We start from the raw sequence: 26,412 nt of genomic DNA on the forward strand, positions 1-26,412 counted from the left end.
CGGCCAACAGCAGCCGGTGAGTACCTTTTTTTGGTTTTTTTTGTTCTGAAGTGCCAGGATGCTGGGGCCAGGTGGAGCAGCCATTGATGGGGCTGGGAGAGTGGGCGGGCGATGGGGCCTGTTTGATTCAGAGATTCGGCTGATATGATGGCAGCTAAATGTCTGAATCAGATTTGGCTGAATTGATTCAGGACAGTAATTCGAATCACCAAATCGAATCCTTGTCCTCCAAATCGGTCGAATCTGAAGCAAATACTAGTCGCTTTGCGCAGGCCTAGCATATAATATATGCTCAAGCAGACACATTTAGGCCCTACTTTTCATAGATTTCATAGATATTAGGGCTGGAAGGGACCTCGTGAGGTCATTGGTTGCAACCCCAATGATCTGCCCCAACGGGCAGGAAGTCTGCTGGGGTCAGATGACCCCAGTAAGGTAAGCATCCAAAAGTTTCTTGAAGGTATCGAAGATAGGTGCTTGAGCCACTTCTGGGGGGAGTCTATTCCAGACTTTGGAGACGCAGATAGTAAAGAAGTTTTTCCTAATGTCCAGTCTAAAACAATCTTCCAGCAGTTTGTGACTGTTAGGCCTTGTCTTCCCTTGGGGTGCTCTGGTGAACAGATGTCTCCCAGTTCCTGATACACATCCCTTTGTACTTATAAACTGCCACCAAGTCCCCCCTCTTCTCCAGGCTGAAGAGTCCCATGCCACTGAGCCTCTCTTCATAAGGCTTGCTCTCTTGACTTCTAATCATACATGTGGCCCTCCTCTGGACTCTCTCAAGCTTGTCCATGTCTTTTCTAAAGTGTGGAGCCCAGCTGGCAAAGAGATTGTCATTTACTTTGCCAAGTTTTTTATAGCAAAACTAAGCGAGTTTAACAAATCAGAAAAGTGGTGATTTATACTTAATTTACATTAGGCTAGATGACAAAACAAGGTTCAGGTCAATGGAGAACCATACCCCAAATACAATCCACTGTTTTACATGGATACATTCTGTGCCCTTCCTCATACTACCGTAGTTACTCAAACACCAGATATATTTTCTAGAATACAAGACAAGGGTTTTTTTTCCCTTTCAGCATGGGGAAAAAGCCCTTTGTCTTATATTTGCACACACAGAAACCTTATTAAATGAATTGTTTACAATAAAATATCTGCTAAAAGCAGCATGCACTCAGTTATGGAAACCAACTATTAAGTTGACTAAATACAGTCAATACTGAGTATGACTATAAAATATGGCCCATATTGGGCAAACACTTATGGGAGCCTTTTTTTAATTCACAAATTTTATTAAAAACACACTTATCACACTTCATTCTATACTTGCTGAAATTGTCATTGGTGAACCCTCGAGGTTGAGGATGATCATTTATCACTCCCATCGGTCAAAGGGTTGTAGATGAGTCTGTATTGTAGTAGATGATGGACCAACGGGAGAAGCCTGCATGGACTTGTTTTACATGAGGAGGCTGTTGCACATTGGCAAACACCTGGATCTTAGTGAGGGAGAAACCTGTGTCAGTGGCTTGGAGATCCAAGAGAACTGGGATTACACTTTCATTACAGCCTTTATCCACCTTTGCAGGTGTTAAGAAGTATGCCTTCGCCATCCACCTGCTCCACCGTTGAGGTCTTTCTGTTGTGGTGGACTGCTCTTTATCTGATAGTTCACCTTTGACCTTACCACCATCGGTGATCCTACCAGAAGTATAAGGCTCCTGACAGTGTTGCTCTTAGGGTCATCAGGGCATGCAAGCCTCTCCACCCCATCAAGGTGCCAGTCCATGGAGAGGATGCTTCGGAACTGAAATATAACATCAATCAATGTTGTATTTCAGTTCATGCAGCCCCAATTTCAGGCACTCTCTTTCAGTGAAAGCCAATCCCTTAAAAACCAAGAGGTTTCTTACTTTCCATCAACTAGTTTTAAAACATGCTAATAAAGTCCTTATTAAGATTTCCTTCGGTTTCTTTGTTTTGAGTCCATATAGTACCATCTCCCACATTAACAGGTTTATTTTGGTGGCACTCGTAAGGCATCAGACCCTTTCCCACACCACCTTTGCATATGTACACTCCCAAAGCACATCCCACAGTTTCTTCTTCCATGTACCTCTCCTTGGGGCACCGTGATGAACTCATCAAGCCCCAACAGTGTTGAACCTCTCTCACCAGCAAGATATTTCTTATACCCATCCATGCTACGTCAGTATGTTTTAGTTGTTTATCCACTGCCACTCCTCACACCATCTTCTCTTGTTCTTCTCGTTGCCTCTAACACCTCTTCCTGCTTTTCCGCCTGGGTACCACCTTCTTCCCACACCACTTCTAATTCCCCTGTCAGCATCTTCTCTGTAGCTGAAAAGTGAGCACTCTTTGTTTTCTCCCAACAAGGGTGCTTGCCCTCAAAACATTTTTGCCCTCACCTTTCTTTTAAACCAGCTTTCTATTGCTTGCCTTGTTTACTCTAGTTCTTCTTGTACCTGTCTTCCTTCTGTGGCTTCCTTTAGCAACTTCTGCATCTTTCTTTGCAGTTTTCTAAGATCTTTTGCTCTTTTTTCCCATGGTTCTTCGACCTTCCTTTATGAAGAATTCTCCCTTCTTCTTCACCATCATCCTCCATTTCCTGGTACTCTTAAAATATTTTTTCAGTGTTCTCCACTGCTCTTAATGTCTTATGTATGCTTGACACATCTCATCTTGTAGTAATCACACATTTAACTTCCACATTCCTCTTTCCCTTATGGGGCTCTTACCAAGACTCATTCTACCTTCAGCATTGAGTGATCACTAAATGCCACACTTATGGTTTCTTTCTTCCTAATCTCTGTTCCTTTTGATACAAATACAAAGCTCATTTGTGATTGTTTCTTTCCACTGGGGTCAGTTCTAGTGAAAACTTTCTTCCCTGCTTACACATCTTTTAGTGACTCTTCTTTAATTATATTTGTTAAACATCTGTATGACCTGTCTAAAGTTCCATCTCCCACTTCCCCTATTCTGTCACCTGCTTCTACTATGTAATTGAAGTCCCCTGCTATTATCCATGGTCTCCATCTGACAACATCAGTTGCCTGCTTTCTAGGCAGAACTTTCCTTCCTTCCCACTCTAGGGGTGTATATACGTTGAAAATTTCTAATTCTGCTCCCCTGACTGATAATACAATTCTCTGCAGTCTGCCACTCATGATGTTTTCCATCTGCTTTGCTTTCACCTGTGGTTTCTTGAATAGTATTGCAACTCCAGCTGCTTTGTTTTCATTTGTCCCTGACCATGAGGACGGGTCCCATCTCCACCTCCCCCCCCCACCCAACCACTTATAATCCCTTTCTCCTGGTATCCCACATTCTTGTAGGCAGATTGTGTCTGCCTTTGTTTTCCCACCTCTCCACTCCCCCCTTACCCCCCACTCTGACTTTGGGCTTGAGCCCAGGGGAGTTAATGGCAGGAAGCTACTCTCTACCTCTGACTCCAACTTGCCTCCCTCTTTATCAAATTTCTGTCCTTGCACTTTCTTTCATTCCCTGCCTGTCTCTTTGGCTCTTTTGCTTACTCCATCCCCTCTTCTGTTGTCTGCCAAGTTTCTTCCTTTTTCCCTTCCCACACCTCCATGCATTTTGATCCTTTGTTTGCTGTTCCCTCCTCCCCTTCCATTTGTCTCCGGTTCTCTCTTGTGCAGCCTCTATTAGAGAGAATCCACTTCCCTCCATCTCTGCCCCACCCGCCGTGGAGCCTTCTCTACCATTCTTATCTTGGTCTTTCCCTTTTTCTGTTCTATGCTGTCCCTTTCCGATTCTTGTAGTTGCTCAGGGATCTGATTTTGGTTGCAAAAGCTGTTGGGCACCTACAGTACAAGTCTGTCCCCTCCACCCCCCAGCAAATGTTACACTTTATGAACTCCTGGCACTCTGCTGGTCTGTGTCCCATCCCTTCAAACCTGTAACACTGTCAGGGGACAGTGTGTATCCAGGTGTCCTTCCTTCCTGCATCAGCTAGATAGCTTTGGTTGCCCATGGTATATTGTACACTCCCAATCTGGCTCCATCTGGGCCACTGACAGGAGATGCTACACTCCGCCTGGGCTCCACTTTGTTCTTTTTTTAAACACTGCTTGAGTCCTCCAAGATCCCGTCCAAATACCATATTCATCCCTCACCTTCTTTACCCACAAAACTCTTTGCACATATTTTTCCAGACACCTTTCTATGTCTTCTGCTTCAAATACATCTGTATGCAGTCAGACAATGATCGCTTTTTCCCATGACTGTTCTGCTGCTACGAACTTTAATCCTTTTTATTCCTCCCTCCCCGCTTCCTCTGCATATTTCTCCCCATATTTGTCCTACACTTCTTTGTTCCAGCCTTAACTGTCTGTCAAACGTCACCAAACAGGTCTGAAACAGTTCACCCAGAATGCTCCCTCTCTCAGCCTATTGCATAAGATTAGTGTGGCCCTTCCTTCTGTGAGGTGAAGTGGGACCAGATTGCTCTGTACCTTATCTTCATATAAATTTGTGGAGGATCCCAGCACTGGTGACAAAAACACCTGGTTGCCATCATGAGTTGAGGCTAATGAGTACATGGATACTTTGTGGTGGATATCTGGAATACACACACATGCTGTGCTGTAGGGTCACTATGGCTTGAAACTGTTGATTTTCCTGGGGCCCAGCCCAAGGAACTGTATGGTAAATCATGATTTTTTCTGGCTTTTGGCTAATATCTTGCATAATTTGTACCATATATAAATAGATAACATAAGTGGTGCTTTAAAGTATATTTATGAAGTACACATGCTAAAACTTGCAGCAGTTTCAAAACAGGAAAAATACATCAATTCTGGAGAAACTAAGTCAATGGGTACCTGATGTAAAGCAAATTACTATGGGTAAGTTTATTTCAAGGTCAATGTTTCCATATTTGCCCTTCACTTCCATGTGCTCAGGGAGAACACGGTCTGACAATAAAGAGAAGAAGTTGAATGGGGGAGCAGAGGACAGGAGAGCTACCTGACCCCCCAGACTTATATTCCATGCTATAACAGTGGGAGGGGAACAAATTCAAGGAAAGCCTACAATAAGTAGAAAATACCTGGAAAATTATAACAAATGTGTGCATTTTCTATCTATAGAATCTTATTTTTTGAGTAAATATGGTAATAGCTCTATTCATAGGAAACCGGCATTTTTTTGTGATTTCTGCTTGAGAGATAAATTTATCATTTTAGCAGGGTTATAAAATAATCTTGGAGACTGTTTAAATTTTATTTTGCTTAAGTTTTATTGCATTTTGCCTAATTGCTTATATTTTATTGTTAATGAAACTGAAAACAGTCTGTATAATAGCTTGCAGAATGAAATTATCAAGAAACAGAGTTGGAATTTGAATTATAAACTTTTTTTTAAAACCGTTTTCATTGTCTCCAAATACCCCTTTCGTTTTGTTCAGTCCACTCAACTTGCTGTGCCCTGGAGGCTACAGTAATGATCCCCTAATAGGTCCCAAAATTCATCATTGGTGTAAAGTGAGTCATATCCTTGACTGAAGAGTGACAAACCCTGCTAAGGGACAGAATGGCACCTGACCTGTATTCTCATCTGGTCAAGCAGTACCACATTGTTTGAATGCTCTTGGCTTACATTTCAGATCAGTATTGGAACCAACTACATTCAGACTTGTTTTTTCATTTTTATTAAGCATGCCAAGATTCCTCGTTTTACTGACTGTACTGATTTTACTGATCTGCCTAAACCATTTCAGCAACCGAGCATAGGAAAATTAAAGGCTGAATAAAACAATACAGCTAACAAGCCCTGACAAAGCCTGTAGAGAATACTGCTCACTGCTCCCAGGAAGTCCATGAAATGCAGAATAAAATGAAAAGGAAATTAGAGATACTAACTCAGCTGATGAATATCATACAAGAAGTTAGTTCTTGCAGACCTCTGTCCAGTGCTGCCCCTGATGTGCAGAACTAGAGAAGGCTAAGCCAGCTGATTCTATTAAAAAAAATTGAAAACAGCCAATTTAAATCTACTTGCAGAGATTGCTTTATATGCAGGAAAACCTTGGAGGCCTTATGGTAGTGTTGAATGATGTTGTAGCCATAAGGTCCAGGAAATATGTAAGGCAAGGATTTTTGTGGGTGATATCTTTTACTGGACCATCTTCATTGCATTCATAAGCTTGTCTAAGTCTGTCCCAGCCATGCAATTGGTCCAAGAAAAGAATTCACCCATAGAAATCCCTGTCTCACACTGTCTTAGGATCATAGGACTGTCGGGCTGGAAACGACCTTACAATGCAATCTTGTCCAGCCCCCTGCTCAAACCAGGATTATCCCCAACTAAGCCATTCCAGGCAAGTATCTGTCCAACCTGATTTTGGAAATTTCTAAGGATGGAAAATCCACAGATTCTCCAGGTAATATGTTCCAGTGTTTGACCATCCTCAAGTCAGAAGTTCCACGTGATCTCCAACCTAAATTTCCCCTGCTGAAACTCTTGCTCTTAGTTGTTTTCCCTATGGCCACAGAGATATCTCCATCCTTTTTGGAATTACCCTTCAGGTACTTGAACACTGTTATAAAATGTCCCCCACAGTCTTCTCTTCTCTAGACTAAATAACACTCTTTCTTTCAACCTTTCCTCATACATCATGGTATCCAGGCCTCAAATAATTTTTGCTCTTTTCCACTGAACTCTTCCAGTTTTTCCACATCCTTCTTGAAGTGTGGGGCCCAAAAGTGGACACAGTGTTCTAGGTGAAGTCTCACCATTGCTGAATAAAACAGTAGAATCTTCCCTTGATTTCCAGGTGACACTCCTGTTAATACAACCCAGTGTACTGTTTGTCTTTTTTGCAACAAAAGCACACTGTTGGCTTATACTCATCTTATGGTCAACTGTTACCTTCCAGGTTTTTGTCTGCAGATTACAGGTTAGCCAATCATTCCCCAGTCTGTATTAATGCCTGCAGTTATTCCATCCCAAATGCAGGATTTTGTACTTGTCCTTGTTGAATTTTATTTGGTTCATTGTAGATCATTTTTTCAGTATGCCCAGTTAATTTATTTGCAACTCCACCCAACTTGGTGTCATCCTCAGGTTTGCTAAGCATGCACTCATTCCCATCATCCAAATAACTAGTAAAGATCTTGAACACAACTGGACCCGGGACAGACCTCTTGATACCATCCTAACTAGACATTGAGCCATTGAGGACTACTTGTTGAGCACAGTGATCCAACCAGTTACATATCCACATTACAGTACTTTACCTAGTCAATATTTCCTTAGCTTGGTAATGAGAATTTTGTGAGACATGGTACATCACATCCACTGTTCTCCCCCATCCAAGAGCCTATCACATTTATTATAGAAGAAAATCAGTTTATTCAGGAATGACTTGCTCTTGGTGAATCCATGCTAGCTGTTCCTGATCATGTTTTTCTCCTCAAGGTGCTTCACAATATGTTCCTTGAGGACCTGCTCCATGATCTTTCTAGGTATCAAGGTCAGATTGATTGGTCTGTAATTCCCGAGCTCCTCCTTTCCATTTTTAAAGATAGGTACTACATTTGTCCTTTTCCAATCATCTGGGACCTCATCTGTCCTCCAAAAGTTCTCAAGGGGAAAGGTAATGTCTCTGAAATTACCTCAGCCAATATTTTTCAGTACCCTAATGTGCATCCCGTCTAGCCCTACTGGCTTGAAAGCATCTAGCTGTTCTAAGGAATCCATAGCCTGCTTTGCCATTACTCTAGGTGTTTTGACTCCTTCACTATCTTTGCTGCCAGCTGCACTTATCATCTGGTAACTACCCCTATTTGTGAAGACTGAAGTACGGAAGTCAAATACTTCAGCCTTCTCTGCATCATCCTTATAGGTTTTATGCTGCTTGAATGGGCAGCCCATCACTGGAGACCATTACAACTGACATGGGCAAACTACTGGAAAATATTTGGCAAAAAACAGAGAAATTATTATTACTTTTTGCTGCTACTGACCTACCCAATGGCTCTTGTATATCACATAATTTTGTACCTCTATTTTGTACATGGAGACTAAAGCTATAGCCACTGCTAATTGCATTCTGCCATCTTTATGTTGAGTCGTGTATTATTCCATGAGTTGTTCCATTAAGTGTGGCAGAATCTAACCCTTCATGATGAGTACAGTCTCTATAATATTTTAGTAAGTGCTCGGGGCTAGGAAAGAATAACTGAGGTGGAAAACAAAAAGTGTTAAATGCCAGGAAGCACATACTTTTCATCCTAATGCCTAAGTTTAGGGTGCCTGCTTTCAGCATTTGCTTCTCAGGTCAGCCCTGAATTTTGGTACAAATGTTGGTGCTAAAAATTTAGTTATAGTTCATGAATGCAAAACTGGGGACCCATTGTGAAACATTAAATCTTGAAATATAGGAAAAGGGGGAGCCACCCACTTGCCTTAGTATTTAGGAATACTGAAATTCATTCCTATGCAGAAAGCCACTACCTATACCCAGGATCCACATCCCTATAACTGAAACTTAGATAGGATTTAAATAGCGTTTAGGTTTTTTACTAATGATTTTCAGTCTAAAGGCAGGATTCTGTTTTGCATATGGTGATGCCTTTGAACAGTCTGGGACTTTGATTCAAAAAACAAGTGTTTGTTACATCCCAGTTCACTTGTCATCAGTGAATATAACACTTGTATATACAGTGTGAAAGGTACAAGGTAGAAAGCTGTGTTGAAAGACCTTTGATCTAAAGAAGGTCTTGAGAAAAACATTTGTATAAAATATATTTTTGTCTAAGAGGGAAAAAACAATATTTGAGGACAGGTTCACTGATATGTCAGGAAAGGGTGAAGGAAAACCATTTTTAGCTGATCTTTCCAACTCTTGCTGGCCATACAAACAGGGACCATAGTATTGACTAAAACCTCACTCCCTGCTGATTCACCCTGCAATTATGAGATCTAGCAGAAATCATAAACTCTATCTGAACTGTTGTTATCCTGTTCTTTTTTCACTCCTGCGGTTTGAAACTATATGAAAACATTTTCATATTGTGACGGTTTCACAATACATGAGGATAACCATAAGTCTCAGCAGGGGAGAATATATTATTATCAGGGAAAGGCAATTATTGCTTTAGATGTATGCAAGACACTTTAGCTTAGAAAGAGTCATCATCTCACCAGTAGCTAGTTTTGGCAAGGGCCCTTGGCTTTGGAGGGCTGGAGATTCTAATTCTGATGAATTCTGAAAGTGTCATTACTCAGCAGTACTTCCAAATATTAGTTTGCTAATCACTTTTCACACCAGTAAGTAAATGAAATCACATGTCTGTGCATAGGAAGTGAGAGTGGCAACATTTTTAACAGTAATCTGAAGGAGCCTCTGAGACATACAAAATAATCCTACTTCACAGCTGTAAACCTTGAACGGTCTTGAGGGTCATCTTATAAAACACTAGAGAACTTGATTTTCTTTAGTGTTGCTTGCGAAGAACCAGAATTAGGTTCATTATACCTAAGAAGAATTCATCTTGGAGCATAAAATGACTGGTCTGCTGCATTTCTTTTCCCTTCTGCAGAAGCAGGAGTTCAAATCCTAGTGAGGAAATTACATTAAGGGAGCCTTCTGTTCCTATGAGAGTATATGGACACAACTGCACCAGTTTTGAAGGGGTCCTGCTAAAGTACGCTGAGCTCCTGGTGCATTGATAGAACACTGAGGTATCACTGACAGAAATACAGAGTGGGCATCTCTACGCATGCAATTAAAATGCACCTGAATTTTCTTCACAGATATTTCAGGCTCATTGAAATCCTCCAAGGCACATGTCTACACATGCAATCCCCTCGAGAGCAAATTGCGCCTGACTGGAGCAGCCCAGTCCAGGGCTGCTCCTGCCTTGCTCTGGCCCCCTGCAGCAGCCAGAGGGAGCTCCAGGCTCCCCAGGTGCCAGTCCTGCAGCTGGCAGGGGGCACAGGGGCTGGTTCTGGCTGGGTGAGCCATCCCCGTTTGTTGGGGATGCCACCTGCCAGTCATGTGGGAACAGGGAGTGTCACATGGGGACCCATGTGGTGGACCAACAGCATCCCTGTAGAGTGAGATTGGCTTTCCATGCCACGAGGGGATCGGGTTCTGACCCAATTTCCATATGGCTGGGACCCAGCAATCCTGGCTGCCAGGACAGCTTAACTGGCCACTTGGGGATTGGGATGGGTCCTGGTCCTCACATGGTGGGGAGACAGCTGTACCTACAGCCAGCACAGCTCCTCTAGCATTGGGGCTTAGCCAGACAGCAGTGGGCCCTCTGCTGCCTTGGCCAGGGGCGACACATTGGAGGTGCATGCGGGTGCATGTGCACCCCCTGAGTGTGGTGGTGCACCCCACACAAAAAGGGTGCTGCTTGTCACACACACCCCTGCCAACACTGCTGGTGGGCAGTCGCCACCCCTGCTAACAATGCTGGTGGCATCTGCGGGAGCTCCTGCCACCGCCGCCATGCTCCCACTGCTGCCATACCCCCGCAGCTACTGGGGGCATGTATTCTTCATGGTCTGGGTTGACTGGTAGCAAATTGCTCACAATCAGCATCTACACTTGTGCTACGGCATAGTAGCTAATGAACCATTAATTTAATACCTGTACTTTTTGGTACTAGCTAATGGTGCACTGGCCTAATTAACTGTGCAGTAAATCCCATGCATGTGTAGACAGTGACACTTTACTGCACATTAGATTAGTCTAATGCACAGTAAAGCATCTTGTGTAGATGTGACCAGCAAGTACTGCATTGTAACAGTGAGGTGAATGAGCCAAAATTGTGGCCTGGTGTTAAGACTGGATCTAACCTGTCAAGTCATCTCTGTTGTGCTGATAAGAACATACTAAAAAGAAGTATCTCCTAGCACTACTCCTAAATCTGAGTTTTAGTGGGGAGACAGCTTTGTATTTTATGCTTGTACAACCATGATGTGACAAGTTGTGTGGCTGCTATGAATTTCTTTCTTTCTTCTTCTGTTTCAATTGGTTATATTTCTCAGCATCTTTAACTTCAAAAATGCATATTTTGCAACAGCTAGTCTGCTTGGACCGAAATGCTTCCGTGTTTGGAAAAGTTGCTCAAATTATGAAGGCAGAATAACCATTTGTATGTGTTATACTGGCAAAATGCAAATTTGGTTTCCTTTTATCTGGTCACGTGACAGTGGGAACTCCTAACCATTCATGTTGTGGAGAAGTGAGAAAGGAAGTTAAAGAGCTCACACTGAATCTGAGTGAAAAATATGGAAAAATTTGCTTTCAATAACAGGAAAAACATATCTTATTACAGTCAGGGAGGAGCTGTATTTGAATATAGTATCTCCTGTGTTTTGATCACTGGGTTCAGTAAATACAGTAAATTCATGTTCAGTAAACATGAATGAGACCCAAAAAGCAAGTTTTATTTGTTGAGCAGGTAGCAAGCTTTTGCAGTCCTTCAATCTCTGCCCCAAGGAACCATCTCCCAACTCCTAGCCTATGTAGTCTTCCAAGTAAGGGAATGTCTCCAAATTACAATTTCTGTCATTACATTCTGGACCTCTTTCCTTCCATTCAGGATTACAAAGACCATTTCACCTTCCATCACACCATTTTGGCAACTACAAGAATTGCTTACATAGAAAAGAGACTTTTAGGAAGCATTTAGTCCACCAATATCTGTGTTCGTATGGCCACCTTCACTGTTGTGTCTGCAGTACATCTCGCTCATTAATGTATTTTTATGCACAAAACACACCTGTAAAATAGAGATGTATTGTCCTCTTATTACAAATGGTGATCTGAAGCAGTGAACAGTTTATGAGTCATATTTTGTTCTACCTTTTGGGTACGTAAGTGGTCTAAGGTAGCTCAAATTCCTGAAAAACTATATGCAAAAGGTGAGTGGTTCCTCCTCTTCGTCACTGCCTTTTTTGATTCAGTCTGAAGTGTCAGATGGGGACTGGGGTTGTAAGGGTGCCAAGGTGCATGGTTGACAGCCCAGAGGTGGCACATTTGAGGCCATAGCTTAAGTGCTTCCAGTGTGGCCCGTGGCAGATTCCAATGAATCTGCAAATTCTTCTAAATACCTTGTCACAAGAACAAGGACATGGGAAGGAAGGGTCAGATGATGGTGAGTTACAAAAATAATATGTTAATGGATACGCAGGAACTTAAACAGGGTGGAATAAAATTGCACTTAGTCACCTAGGTCCATCTAGATGCCTAAAAAGTGAAATAGGTTATGGTCCTAAATGATTTGCTCCAGTTTATGCAGAAAACTTGGTAGCTGAGTGGGAGATTAAACCCAAATCTCTATTGCTTAGTGCCTTATTTTTTACCTCAATTTTGTAAAGACAGAGTAACTCAATAGAAGTTGCATTAATGTAAAATTGGTAGAGAGAAGAACTGAGCCTTATTTGAAGTGTTTTGAATTCTTAAATTTGTGGTTTTAAAATATGTACTGACTTGCCATATTAAAAATAAAATAATTTGGAAAGAAATTCATAAACTTCCATTTTTATTTTCTAACATTCAAACATCAAAAATAAAGGATAAAACCTAAAGGAATATGCAGGTCTCTGATTCTCTGGATAAAAGTGAGATCTGAAAGCCACACTTTAGGACGACGGCAATCTGAATGCATAGCTCAGGTCACACGGCGGTGAAGATCTGATGTACAGAGTACGTTGACTGGCCCTGAGTAGCATGTCAAAAAGCTTCCTGCTGTGTTGAGCTTCCTGCTTGCATGTGTTGCCGTGGGTGCTTTCCTGGGATAGAGATTCCTGTATTTGTAATTTTACACCCTATCTTCACATGATTGTCTGACAGAGTGTTATGGAGCTCTTTCATGTCCAGAGCCTTTTCCCACACAGCTCTGATCCATTCCCCTCCCTGCCTCCAGTCTTCTCACAGTGCTGTTTCTTGCTAAGAGAAACAGAAAACATGTGTTTGTGGTAAGCAGCATATGGGAAGCCCTAGAACCAAATGGTAACACTTTTAAAAGAGGTTAGAGGAAGGGGAAGGAAAATTTTTTGGCTTTACTTTAACCTTCAAATCAATATACTCAATTTGTGCATGGGTCAGTGGATTATTGCACTCATATTTTTCCCTTTGCCATTTATGGCAACAGAGGACATAGTTACTTCTGCTTGTTTCTTACTCTTTTATTTAGGGTGCCATAGCTTAGCAATCCTATGTAGAACCAAGAAATAATATTTATCAGATCTTTTTTCTTATTCATAACTTTGCAGCCACTAAATACAGAGGCCAGAAATACAGGCCCCCAACCAATGTGTCTTAAGCCCTGTAAACCAATCTATGGCAAGGTGCTACACAAATGTGCACTTCACAGATAAAAAATAGTCCTCAGTGGGTGCATCTATATGAGATGTTTACTGCAGAACTGCCTAATTAGCTCTGTAGTAAACATCTCAGTGTCCACACATGTGCCCTTATCTACTAATAAACTCCAGAGCAGGCTAGTAGGGCTGTGTGATTTCAGTAGCTGACTCAATTCAGAGGAGATTCGGCCCAATTTGGGGACTGAATCTCTGAATCTGAATTAAATGGGGAGACTAAGTAAAAGCTCTGAATTGATTTGAAGCATCTGAATCAATCTGGAAAAGCTTTGGAAAAGATTCGGCTTATTTGGTGATTCGGCCATAGACTAAACAGGCAGCTGACAGCTGCCTTCTGCTGGGCAAGTGGCAGCAGAGCAGAGCCCCTGCAGCTCCCTTCTCTGAAGCAGAGACAGGTCCCATGGCTTCCCTGCCTGGCCCAGCCTGCCTGGCACTTTAAAAAAAAAGCAAAAAAAAAAGCCCTGCACTCCCCAGCTCTGGCAGAGCAGCAATTGGAGCCACTGGGCATTCGTGGTGGAGCACCCCCCATGCAGCGCGAGGGAGTGGGGATCTCCCCCACCTCCATGTGGCACCCATGTGACAATTGCCCAATGACACGGGTGCAGTGATGCTCAGCAGGGTGCTGTGTGGAGTTGGAGAGCTGGGGTGGCTACACATATTGGCTGGAACCCGACAGCGCTCAGCCTCAGTGGCCCCAGCTCCCAGGCAGTGCATGGCACCCTGCTGAGCCATGCTGCACCTGTACCATGGGGCAGCTGCTGCGTGGGTGCCAGGCGGCAGGGGTGATCCCTGCTGTCCCCTACTGCCCTGCGCTGCACAAGGGGCTCTGTCACAACCACCCAGAGGCCCCAATCACCGATCCTGCCACTGGTGAGTGTGGAGCTGGGTTGTGTTTTTTTAATTGCCCGGATGCTGGGGCTGGGAGTGGCAGCCATGGTGGTGGGGGGTAGAGGGGGAAGTGGGGGCTGTGCCATGTGGCCCCAGAGCCCCCAGAGCCACTGCTGCTGAGTGCGGGGTATTTTCTTTTTTTTAAAGTACTGGTACTAGGCTGGGGCCGCGTGGGGGATGAGGCTGGGCAGGACATCCACAGGGGCTTCTCCCATGGTGCCCCTGGCCCAGGGAGAGGCAGGCACAGCTGGTGGAGCTGCTAGAGAACCTGCAGCCTCCCAGCTGTGCCTGACTCTCCCCAGCTGATCCTAATCATTGAATCTCTCCGAATGAGCGCTGAATCTTCCAAAGCTGATTTGGCAGAATCAACTCAGGACAGCGATCTGTATCTGCAGATCGAATCATTGTCCTTTGAACTGGCCGAATTCAAATCCAAATTGAATATTTCCCTATTTGCACAGGCCTACAGTAATACAAGTACTAGGTTGATCCAGAGTTTTTTTGTGCACAGTAGCACACATAGGCGACTGATAGGGGGTGCACGTGCCCCCCAATGGCTAACACTGATGCTGTCAATAGGGCTGGTGCCTGCCCTGACAGGGTCAGCAGCTTCTGCGGATGCCTCCCCCAGATTCAGGAGGCACCAGTCACTCATGGTAGCGCACATGCAGATGCTGTCCAGCTGGCTGGGCACAAGGGTGCTTCAGTGCAGAGGCTGCCTGCTGGCTAGCCCTGCACTGAAGCTCCAGCCAGCCCCTCTGTAGCACACTGAGCCCAGTTGAAGCTCAATATGCTGCCAGCTGGGGCTGAACTGCCCAGGATCAATGAGCTGTGTGTGAATAAGCTCGGAAGCAATCTGCTTTGGCATCTCGTATCCAGAGAGGAGCAAGAATTCAGGCACACTCTTGCATTGAGTGTACCCCGCTGTCTAGCCCTTGATGACTCCCTGCTTATTGTGTGAGCTCTCTGAATCACATTTTGGAGGCAGTTACCTGACTGTATAGGCAGCCTGGGAGCCTAACTCTGTTTCTTTGAATCACCTTCCTGGGGTCTGGGGCTTAATTGTTAGACTCACCAAAACCTGAATTAGAGGTATCGAAGGGTCAGTTTATATGGCATAAGGCAGCACTGGGCTGGGACACTCAACCAGAATGTGTGGTTTGCATCTGGACAGAGGAGGAGAACCTAGTGGTTCACATGTAGTACCGTGAAAGCGCAAGGTATCACCATGGCACTTCCCTGCACCACATAAACACTCCTTGGTAGGCCAATATTTATTTTGTTATTCATGTAAAAAAGAAGTCATTTGTGGACCATTAAGTGAAGGCTAACAATGTGGGTATTGCTGCTTGTGTATGAATATGTACTGTCCCTTTAGGGATGCGAGGTATTAAGTGCCTTAGGATTTTTGTAGCCCGGAGGAAGACAGTGATTTGTGCTAGATGCAGTCTTTCAGCAGGCAAGCATGGAGGCAGCAGAGTCTCAAGTTGAAGCACAGCATGAGGAGTCATGAGTTTTAAGCTCTGCTTTTGATTCTCCTGTTAACTCACTGTGCAACACTGAGCCAGATCATTTGGTATTTCCATGCCTCAGTTCCGTCGTCTGTCAAGCAGAGACAGAGGCAGTAAGGGTTAGCTAGATATGGAAAGTTGCTTTGAAGTTTTATTGCTATGTATCAGATACTTTGGGATCTTAAGTCAAAGCCACTACATAAGTTAGAAAGCAGTGTTTAGTCCTCAGGGGGCACATCTGTATGAGATGCTGACTGAACAGTAGTGCGTCACAGCTCCAGCAGTACTAATACGCTACTGTGTAATATTATTAGGCTACTACAGAGTAGCCTAAAGGCGTTTGCCAGTGCTATTGCACAGCAACTCCAGTTACTGCACATTTATTTAGTACTTGATTATACAAGTACTAAATAAACGTGCGGTAACCACATGTAGGTATGTCCAAGGTGCGGTATGTAATTAGACTGTATCAAGGATTTTTATATCTATGATCTGCCAATATATGGTACACAAATGTAGGGCATATTATCCATACCATTATTTATTGTCCAGTTTTTAAGAAGTAAAATGTGATATAGCAGTCTATTATTCTCTTGTTATAGAGACGTGGGAATTCCTTGAAGCTATGCTAGTAGCAAACAATAATGACTGCAGTTTGACTTTAAGAAAGGAAATAACCATTTAAAAGCTTTTAACCAGCATGAATAACAGTTCAAGAAAATAGTTGTAATTTTAATTAGCAAATTAATTGAATATTCAAGGTAACTTTTATTTCTTGAGTGCTGAGTATAGTTTATTGCCTAGTCTCAGTTTTGGTTATTTCCAATAATGAAAGACTGACAACTCCTTTACTGACAACGTACTGATGGTTCCTTTTGCTAACTGGCTGAGAAGTATAAATACAAGAAGATGGCTTAGTAAAAGTCTCTGGGGCATGGTTCTGAGCTGTCAGATGGAAACGCATGTCAGACAACTGCTTTATTTTATTTTTTTAATAATGACTTTTGAAGTTGTTCTGTTTAATTTTCTCTTATGTCATTTGGGATTTCTGAGTGGGATGATAGTGGGAAATGGGAAAATTTATTGTAGGAATAGCCAAGGAAGTTAAAGGAAAATCTTTATCTTTAATCTATGGTTCTTTGAAAAGTGACTATGAAAAAAATAACCCTCCTTATCCAAATAAGTCCTCATGTATTAAACTTGCTTGTCGGGCTCTATTCTGCTGCCTCCCCCAGCTACCCTTTGCCTTTAGTGGTTGCATCACTTGTATACCTGTATGCAGGATTATTCTCTCCAGCCAAGATTTTCAAGTGTTGGCTTCAACATTTGAGTGCTAAACTTGATATAAGCTATTCAACTGCTAAGCTTTTGCAATTTCTTAAGTTGGATGCATGAAAATTAGGGGGACCAAAATCTTGGTCAGAGGTCATGTCTACATGAGACACTGATTGCATAGTCATTAGCGCACAGTCATTTAGTAGTTGTATAAACAAGTATTAAATGATTGTGCAGTAACCTGAGTTACTGCACAGTAGCGTCAATGAACAGCTTTTTTGTGACACTGCCTGTGCAGTAGCCTGAGATACATTACGGTAGCGTTGGATCATGGTTGCTGCCACGTGACACTTCTGTTCAGTAGTATCAGACTACTGTGCAGTCAGTGTCTGTAGATATGGCCACCATCTACATGTAATTAGTTATATATGGTATATTGGCTTACTAAACAAAAGCATTATTATCTTTTTTTAGTTATGCAGAACTTATGGGAGAGGGATCTACATTTCATTTTGACTTGCATGTAGTTTATAATTCTGCAAACTCAGCTCCAAAATTTCCATCCTTTTGCACAGGTAAAGCTGAGGCAAGAATTTGAGGGTGATAGGGATATTTAGAAGTCACTGAGGGAGAAGTTGTCATGTGATCTCAGTAGTGATGTATGGACTAAGAAACTCAACCCCAAGGGAAAATTGCAGGGCTAGTTTTTGAAAGATTTTTTTTTTTATCAACATGCAGAACATATTTAGAGCCTCCTCATGCCATTTTTGCAGCCAGTTTTCTGAAGGGGAGTGCATTTTAAGCCTGTATTTTCTTTGTCTAAGTATGATCCTTGAAAATAAGTGGTATAAATCAGTACTTTCATTCTGGGAGTAGTATGAGTACTCAGGAATGAATCAGATGGAGATTGACTCAGTTTACTCAGAGTTAGAAGTGGTCTCAAAACAAAACCCCAGATCTAGACATCTTTAGCCTTGGGGGATAGCTGTGGAACCTGAATCCAGGAACTGAATAACCGTGATCCGAGCAGAATGAAAATCCACTTTGGAAAGTCGCAAGCTTCCAGCTCATCTCTGCTGCATCTGCCTGGAGCTGTGATCTGCTTCATGCCTATGGCTGATGTAAACTATACTGCTTCCCCCCACACGGGCAGAAGAAATAATCCATAGTGATGTACTTTACAATGAACATGCCCATCACCATCATAATGAACTTGCTGAGTAAGGTTAACCAAGTCACTAAGGACTTCTCCAGCTGTTGGGACTGAGTTTGTGTACTGTTTCTGTTACCAGGCAATCCGTTGCATCAGGACACCTGATGTAAGTCCTATGCTAACACTGCTGAGATGGCATTTTAATATATTTGTTTAAAGGTTACAGTGTGGTGTTCTTTTTACAGACTGAATTAAATCCTGGACAAATAAAGGAGACATACCGTCAACATTACAGAAGATTAAACCCACTGTAAGTAATCCTTGTTTTCCCTTCATGATTTATATTGGATGTATTTTCCACCCTGCACAAGATACCATGAGCTGACAATAGGACTTCTCTTTGGTGGGGAGCTTTTGTTTTGTCCGAAATTTCAAACCTATCTTTGGGAAACATTTACCTGATAAGTACTACCAATGTTGTAACCAATTTAGCACTATGCAGGTTTGTTTAACTCAAACTATTGAGTCCTGGTACAGAAAGTTAAGACAGGAGTTGCACTATGACACACACTGATCACTGTGTACATTTTAATCTCTCTCTGTCACACATACTTTATTTTGAAAGTCTAAGGTAGCACATGTCCCATCAGCCAAAGTACAAGCGGGCAACAGTTACAAAGAATGTAACTAATGACAGATCCTGCAATTGCATTTCCATATTCTTTATTCATAGCTTCTATGTCATGTTTATATGAAAATATCTTATAAGGTGTCATAAAAATGAGAAAGTATGTGCTTTCAATATACTTTATTATATTGGGAGGGGAGAATAAAATTCTCTCCTTGACCTCTGAACTTTATTCAGAAGCAGTGCTTGTTTATTATGATTGCTCCATTGGAAAACATATAACAGAGGCGCTGTTTCCACTGGGAGAACTGCCTACTAATCAGGATGGATCTTGGTGCAATTGAAACAGGACCTAATATATGAAAAAATAATTCCTGCCCTCTGTGCATTCCTAACACCAGAGTTTTGCCACCTCTGGTGTTTTGAAGAAAGAGTTCAATTATAGTTTCATAGTTTGTAGGGTCGGAAGGGACCTGAGCAGATCATCTAGTCCGACCCCCTGCCATGGCAGGAAAGAGTACTGGGGTCAAATGACCCGAGCTAGATGTTCATCTAAGCTCCTCTTAAACACCCCCAGGGTAGGAGCCTGCCCCACTTCTCTTGGAAGCTGGTTCCAGACCCTAGCCGCCCTGACCGTGAAGTAGCGCCTTCTGATATCTAACCTAAACCTAGGTGTCTGTGTTTTCAATCTGAACTGAAAACAACTGACAAAATGTCAGCAGTCACAGTTTTTCAGGAACCCCTTTTAAAAAATAAATTCTGGAGGCAAAAAAGGAAACGGGAAAAGCCCTGATCCCTTTAAGTGTATTTTCAGTGGAATTCCCACCCTGGTGATCAAGCTGACAGCTGGGACTTGCAGCCTCTAGCACTTCTTGTCATGCTCACCGTGGGTTTCAGCCCCAAAGCAATGTGGCCAGCAGCTTGTTTGCATGTGTGGTTACAGTAATGTTCTTCCCTCTGGAGGAGTAAGCATGAAGCATAGCATTGTTTGAATCCTTCCTAGACCCTGTTTTTCAGGGCTTAGACAAGTTTGAAGACAGCTAAAGACTCATATCCCCAACACAGGGATGAATCTGAGTCATTGTGAGGGAGTTTTGAATGCCAGCAGTGCACAAAGCTTTTTAGAAGATCATTTCAAAGTATTTTTGTAAACTTTTGAACAAGCATATCTGATCCTGTTGCAATCAACAGGAATTTTGTCATGGATTTCACTGGGACCAGAATGTCATCCTTTGTATTTGTGATGGTTAATAGAGAAGTCTGTTTCTGTTCTATCCTTCTTCAAATGAACTTCCCAGAAGTTGCTTTTTGAGGAAGTTACAAAACACCCATATAGCCAATAAGGCTCTGAAACTAAATAAAACAATATGGCTGTATTTCAGATTTGCCCACAAAAATGCAACGTTAGCTATGTTGCTGCTGGGACACATGTGTCTTAAAACCATCAAGATTTCTTAAAGGTCTGCTGAAGTGGTATTGCTAGTGTTCTGCTTCTCAGGGCGCATCTACATGAGACACTACTGCACAGTCATTACTGCGCATTTATTTAGTGCTGGTGTATTTGCAGGTACTAAATAAATGTGCAGTAACTGGAGATACTCTGCACTAGCACCGGCGAATGTCTTTTAGGTGATGCTACTGTGTGGTAGCCTAATAATACTGCGCATATTAGCGTGTATTAGCACTGTCCATCCTGTGACATGCTACTGCACACTATATTTTGGCGTCTGTGCAGTCACTGTCTCATGTAGATGCATCCAGTGATGTAATGATTGTTAATTATTCCAGAAAGCGGTACAGAATAAATGCTATGTCAGGAAGGACAAGGAAAAAGAAATGGAACGTAGACATTGCAATGGTGGCAGACAGAAGAAATTGCTAGGGGAGTGAACGGGCACAAAGGGAGCACGTGAGAGAGTAGGACTGAAGACAGAAGGTAAACATAAAAGAATACAAAGATAAAAGGTATTACTTTTCAGAGAAAAGAGAGAGAGGGAGTTAATGCAAAAGGGAGAAAATGGCATAATAGCATAGAGGGAGAAAGAATGTGTCAGAGAATGGAAAGAGAGAAAATGGGATAGACACTGGAAGAAAATGTGGCAGAAGAAAATAAATCAGATCCTTCCACTTCGGCTCCTTGCATCACTCGAGTGATAAAAATTTTCTGGTTAGAAGCAGCCAGTGGAGAATGGTTGCTGTGTAGGAGAATCCTCTACTGCTGTTAACTTGGCAGAGGCGGCATCGTCATCTCCTGAACCAGATCTATCATTTTCACCTTTAGCACAAAGCACTTGTTAGCTGAAGATGGAAAGAGAAAGAAACAAGGACTTGTTACATCTGTCCTCCACTGATATAAAGTAATGTTGACATTACATCCCCTCTGCTTCACCCTTTCCTAAAGCAAAAAAGGAATTCAGGTTGAGGGAAAGCCTCTGAGGCTGCTGTATGTTAGAAAATTTTATCTAACAAATTCTTGTTCCTTTTTTCATTGTTCTTGTATTGTGTGAGAGATAATAAATAATAAATCCCCATTTACTTTCTATTCACCATTTAGTATTTTGTAAACCTGTATTATGTCCCCCTTCAAGTGTCTCTTTTCTAAACTGAATGGGCCTAGTTTCTTCAATCTCTCCCCATATGGAAGCCCCTCTATACTGATAATCGCCCTTGTTGCTCTTCTCTGGACCTTTTCTAGTTCTTCTGTATCCTTTTTGAGAAGAACTGGGACCAGAATTGGGCACAGTATTCAAGGTGTGGATGCATAATGATACTTTCTGTTTTGTTTACAATTCTCTTAATAATCCCCTTTTAGCTGAATACTTGCCTAGTATCAGGTATCAGCACACCCTCTCATACAAGGGTTTTGAACCTGTATCTCCTACGACCCAGCAAAATGCTTGAATCACCCAGCCATGGGTAGTGATTCTTGACCAGGTGCCCTGGAGCCTGGGGTGCTATGACAGCCTTTGAAGGGTGCTGCCAGCAGGGAGGAGATAAATTAAGCACAGGCTCTTCTCTCTCAGCCACTCTTCCTGCCCCCAATCACTGCAGTGCAGGCTCTTCTCTGTTGGCTGTTCCTCCTCTTTTCCCGATCCATCTTCAAGTAGGTAAGCCCCATAATAAATTATTTTTTTTAATGGGAAGCCTTTCAATGTGCAAAAGAGATGGGGTCTCGCATGTAAAAAAAGATTGAAAACCTCTCACCTCGGAAGCCCATGCCTCCCCTCCTTCTCTCCACTCTCTTGAAGCTCACCCATTAGGAAGCCAAAAGGCAAGAGTTGTGGAGCCAGGAGGAAAGGAGTAAGGTTGAGAGAAGTGAGGTGAATACTGTCCTGAAAAAGTGAGGGTTTGGGCCCCTGTTCCCGGTAGCTTTTCTGCAACTTGCACTTAATAGGATTGGCTTGAATGGATAAATAGCAGTAGGGTAATTCCCAGAACATGGAAGATAAGGGACAGGACCCAAACTTAAGGTCTCCCCCCTTCCATAGCAGTGTCTGCCTCACTGAACCACACACTCTGGCTTCCCCTCTTCCTGGCATCTCATATATTCCTCTTCTTGGCTGCACAGTGGGCCAGCTTTAAGAGGAGGGCAAGAGGGTATACTAACACTATGGCCTCCTGTTTCAAGAACCTTGCTAGAAAGTTACAGTTACAAACTCTCTTTAGGCAAGTGGGGGCTAGAGTATAGATCTTCCACTCCCTGGGAATATGCCCATATTGCAAGGCAAGGGTTTCTGAAGGTTATAGCTCTTACTGGACTAACTGCATTGTTGGGATGGGGCTAGACAGACTTCTGAATGCAAGATGAAGAATGTTTTGCAGTCAAAAGCTTGTCTAATTCTATACAAACTATGCAGTTGGTCCAGTAAAAGATATCGCCCGAAGAAATCCTTACTTCTCACATAATTCCTGGAATATCATGGCTACGTCACTCTAAGGCCTAAATATTGAGCTGTGAAGTTGGAAATTCCCTCTGCTCTTTCTAATGCTAAGTGCCTTCTAGTCATGATTTTTTCTAAAATTAATGTTTCAGGGATTTGCGCAGAATTATGAGCATCCCAGGCTGACTTTACTCTGCTTTGGAATCTGTGCAGCCGGAGTGGAGGCTTCTGAGCATACTTAGAAGGAAAGCATAGGGCAAGGGCAGCAACACAAGTGCAAATTGAATCCAAACTCTGTGTAAGTGTCAAAAACTGCTCTTATGCCATTATGTATCACTTAGGTGCTTTCAGATTAAATAAGGTTAAGCCACTGGTGTACCCTTTTTCATCATAGGCAATAGGTCGTAGTCCAAATATTTGGAATGACACGCTATATTATCTCTAAATCTTACACCCAATCCTAAGGAAGGCATTATGCACAGTGGTGGATCACAGAAGACATACAAAGAAACGACATTCTAACTTGCTTTTCAGGCCTATTGCAAAACGTTGTGGTGGGAAGTTTTAAATGCATATGTCTGAGTAAGTGGAAGAGATAATTTACGCATCACTTTCTTTTAGTAAACTGAACTGTACTGACATTCTGGGCATCAAGCACTGATTTTAAACAAAAGGGCATGTTATAGCTTCTGTTACTGAACTTTCTTTAATTTTGAAGAATTACATCAACTGGTGTTGGAAATGCATGCAGGGTATTAACTAAAGCATAAAAATCACCTTGGAATTGATTTTGATTTTTGGATTCTTGAGACCTGCATCTGTTACTTTCACTTTCAGCATTTTCTGTTCACACTCTTACGATGCATCTTTGCACTGCAAATATGAACCTGTTGACAGGTCAGTGACTAAAATAATGTTCTGTTCCCCCAGAATTTGTTGGCATGACGGCATCACAGAGCGGCAGCTGTGACAAAACTGAAACACACTTGTGTAAGTTAGAAATTACTCCAGATAATGGTGATACATGTGAAAAGATCCCATTGTTAATCTTCAAATCTACTAAGAATTGTGCGATTTCTGACTGAGCTGCCTAATGGGTAGGTCTGGTCATAGACAGTCTTAGTCTTGCATCTACTTGTAAGTGGCCATGTTTATACAAGGTGCTGACTGTGCAGTAGCATCATGTGGCAGAAACTGTGATGTGATGTTACTGTGCAGTAGTCTTAGTCTACTGGGTCATCAGTGTCACAAAAAAGCTGTTCATTGGCACTACTGCATAGTAACTCGGGTTATTGCACAGTCATTTAGTATGTTTATACAAGTACTTGATGACTTGGCAGCAGTGACTGCACAGTCAGCATCTTCTGTATTTGTGGCCAGTTTCACTTAGATGTGAGGAACAAACCTTTAAATAAATCTAAGTACCCTCATCAGTTTGAGATTATTTTCTCAATCTCAGTGCTGAGCATGCACTGGAAGCTTGTGAAACTCTAGCTCAAATATGAACAGAATGCATGGGCAGCAAATGAGGTAGAAATGGTTAGTGTAATCCTGTGTGCACAGCAGTAAAAAGCTAGAAATCACTGGTTACCATTTCACATAGGTTGTGTCTAGGTGAAAAGTGTTTTCTTTACTGTTAACTAATACACTCTTCAGTTAATACACAATCTTCTGCTAAGCAAACTTTTGTTGCCTCATTTTCAGCAGTCAGTTTAGGACCGGTGTGGGCCATACTCTCAGGAACGCAGATGGAAAGCCCCATCTAGCTCAGCACTGTTTATGCTGTACTCGCATGCAAACATGTTCCATGCAAACATGCCCCGGGCTGGATCACTTTTACTTAGCAGCATTTGGATTAAGATGTCATATTAAAATAAATAGAAGCAGCTCCTTGTGATGAAACTTTATTTTAGGTTTAGTTTAGGATGAAAGATTTGTATTGCAGTACATGGAAATGAAAAGGGGCTTCCATTCTACCTCACTGTAAATTATATGTGCTAATTACCTTTACTTAAGGGCCTTGTTACAAATTACACTTTAACCTTCTCAAATGTTGATCAGCGTTAGTGTTAGTTGGAGTTTAGAGTGGTTGTACGTTCAGGCTAAAAACCTTTGACTGTCTCTGACCTGTACAGCTGTGACTTGCCACTGGAGGGCTGGTGAGCGGGGTCCTGACTAGGAGCTACAGCTATGAATTGTCCACACAGAACGGGAGGGTGAGGGAAAGAAACACTGAATCCTGGGACGTTGGAGGACTAAAACTTGGGTGGCTTATCTCTGGAGAGTGCCTACCCATTCATGGAACATGAGCTGGGTAACATGGATCAGAGATAAACCTGCCTTGCAGTGCCATAACTTTAAGATGCCTAAAGTGTACTTTAAACTAGTTTACACATCGTAATCAATGTCCATCCTTTACACATCGTAATAGATGTCCAACCCAACTCCAGGAGTTAAGCGCTCCCTGAGCCACCTAAAATTAATGTGTAACAAAGTCCTAAGACAGACAGCCCCTGCTTTTCATGGATATTTCATGGGTATTTTCTCTCCTATCTCTCTGAGAAACTGCTATTTCAAAGCAGCTTTCAGATGTCATCAGTGCTAACTTTCAACAGTCAGCAAGTTCAGTAGGTTAATGGAGTTTCATGTTCAGGTATAATATTAAAAAGTTTCTTTTTTGTATACAATCAGCCTTCTTACCTAGGTAACTAATTTAAACACTCGGGTTAAAAAATTGCAGCCCACAGATTCAGAATATGAACCACACAGAGATATTGAAATTGGGAGAGAGATTTATCTTCCATTCATAATGGGTTTTTTTTTTGGGGGGGGGGGGGGCGAGGTTCTGGAATAACATCAATGCACTTGCCCCTAGTGATGGGAAAGGTTCTTGGAAGCATGTTCCAAAACAGCTGAATTAGTCTTTAGTATCCTGTGACCTACTGAAAACTCAGTGAGCAAAGTTCTGTCCTTATCCTGACATGTACAGACATTCACTTCTTCTGGAGAAAGATGGAACTTCTGCCTGTTAGACGAGTCTTTCTATTACTTTATTATAAACTTGGATATAAGTCATTGTGAATTATGGTACTTATTGAAAGAACAGAGAGACTGGGAAATGTCCAGAACTGTAAAAAGGATTGCACTGATAGGGTGTAGTTGCCAAGAAGAATGATGAAGAACCTTAAAGTGAGGTGTCTCTACTAGTTTACACATTCATATGCCCACAGTTCTCAAAACATTGTATGTAGATACATTATGTTAATGTATATGAGATTATGGTCTGCTAGAGTTAAGTTTTCAAGGGTAAGAAGCTAAGCGATGTGATCACAGTCTACAATGAGATGTTCATATCAGCAGGTCCATCAGTCTGGCATTTACACTGTATGGCATTAAATGCCAGTTTGAGCATCTCCTATGGGAAAGATGGGGAATGACCCTTCCTTGTTATTCCTTAGGAAAATGATTACAAGGAATTAAAAGAGCCTGATGCACTTAGTAAAAACATCATATATGCCTTTTTTTCAGTTGCTGGCATTACAAGGGACACCTACAATTACTGTGTCTTATTAAAAGATGAAAAATAAAGATATTTTTCTTGTTTTTGTTTTTTTTTTTTAGCCAATTTGTAGCATTTGGCAGCTCTTTGTATATAGCTTATTTTCACAGTATCTTCTCTGTTAC

General features: G+C 42.2%; 1 protein-coding gene across 1 annotated transcript in view; it reads left to right on the forward strand.

Annotated features, from left to right (window-relative positions):
- Nucleotides 1–26,412, forward strand: part of HIVEP3 (human immunodeficiency virus type I enhancer binding protein 3) — a 192,899-nt gene that overhangs the window by 54,690 nt on the left and 111,797 nt on the right. Inside the window, exons 3-4 of the mRNA XM_019548035.1 lie at nucleotides 18,465–18,529; nucleotides 23,659–23,718. The gene's annotated coding sequence lies outside the window, so the exon portion shown is untranslated. The remainder of the gene's footprint in view (nucleotides 1–18,464; nucleotides 18,530–23,658; nucleotides 23,719–26,412) is intronic.

The sequence above is a fragment of the Crocodylus porosus genome, unplaced genomic scaffold (assembly GCF_001723895.1).
Source record: "Crocodylus porosus isolate Cpor-Errol unplaced genomic scaffold, CroPor_comp1, whole genome shotgun sequence".
NCBI classification, from domain to species: domain Eukaryota; kingdom Metazoa; phylum Chordata; order Crocodylia; family Crocodylidae; genus Crocodylus; species Crocodylus porosus.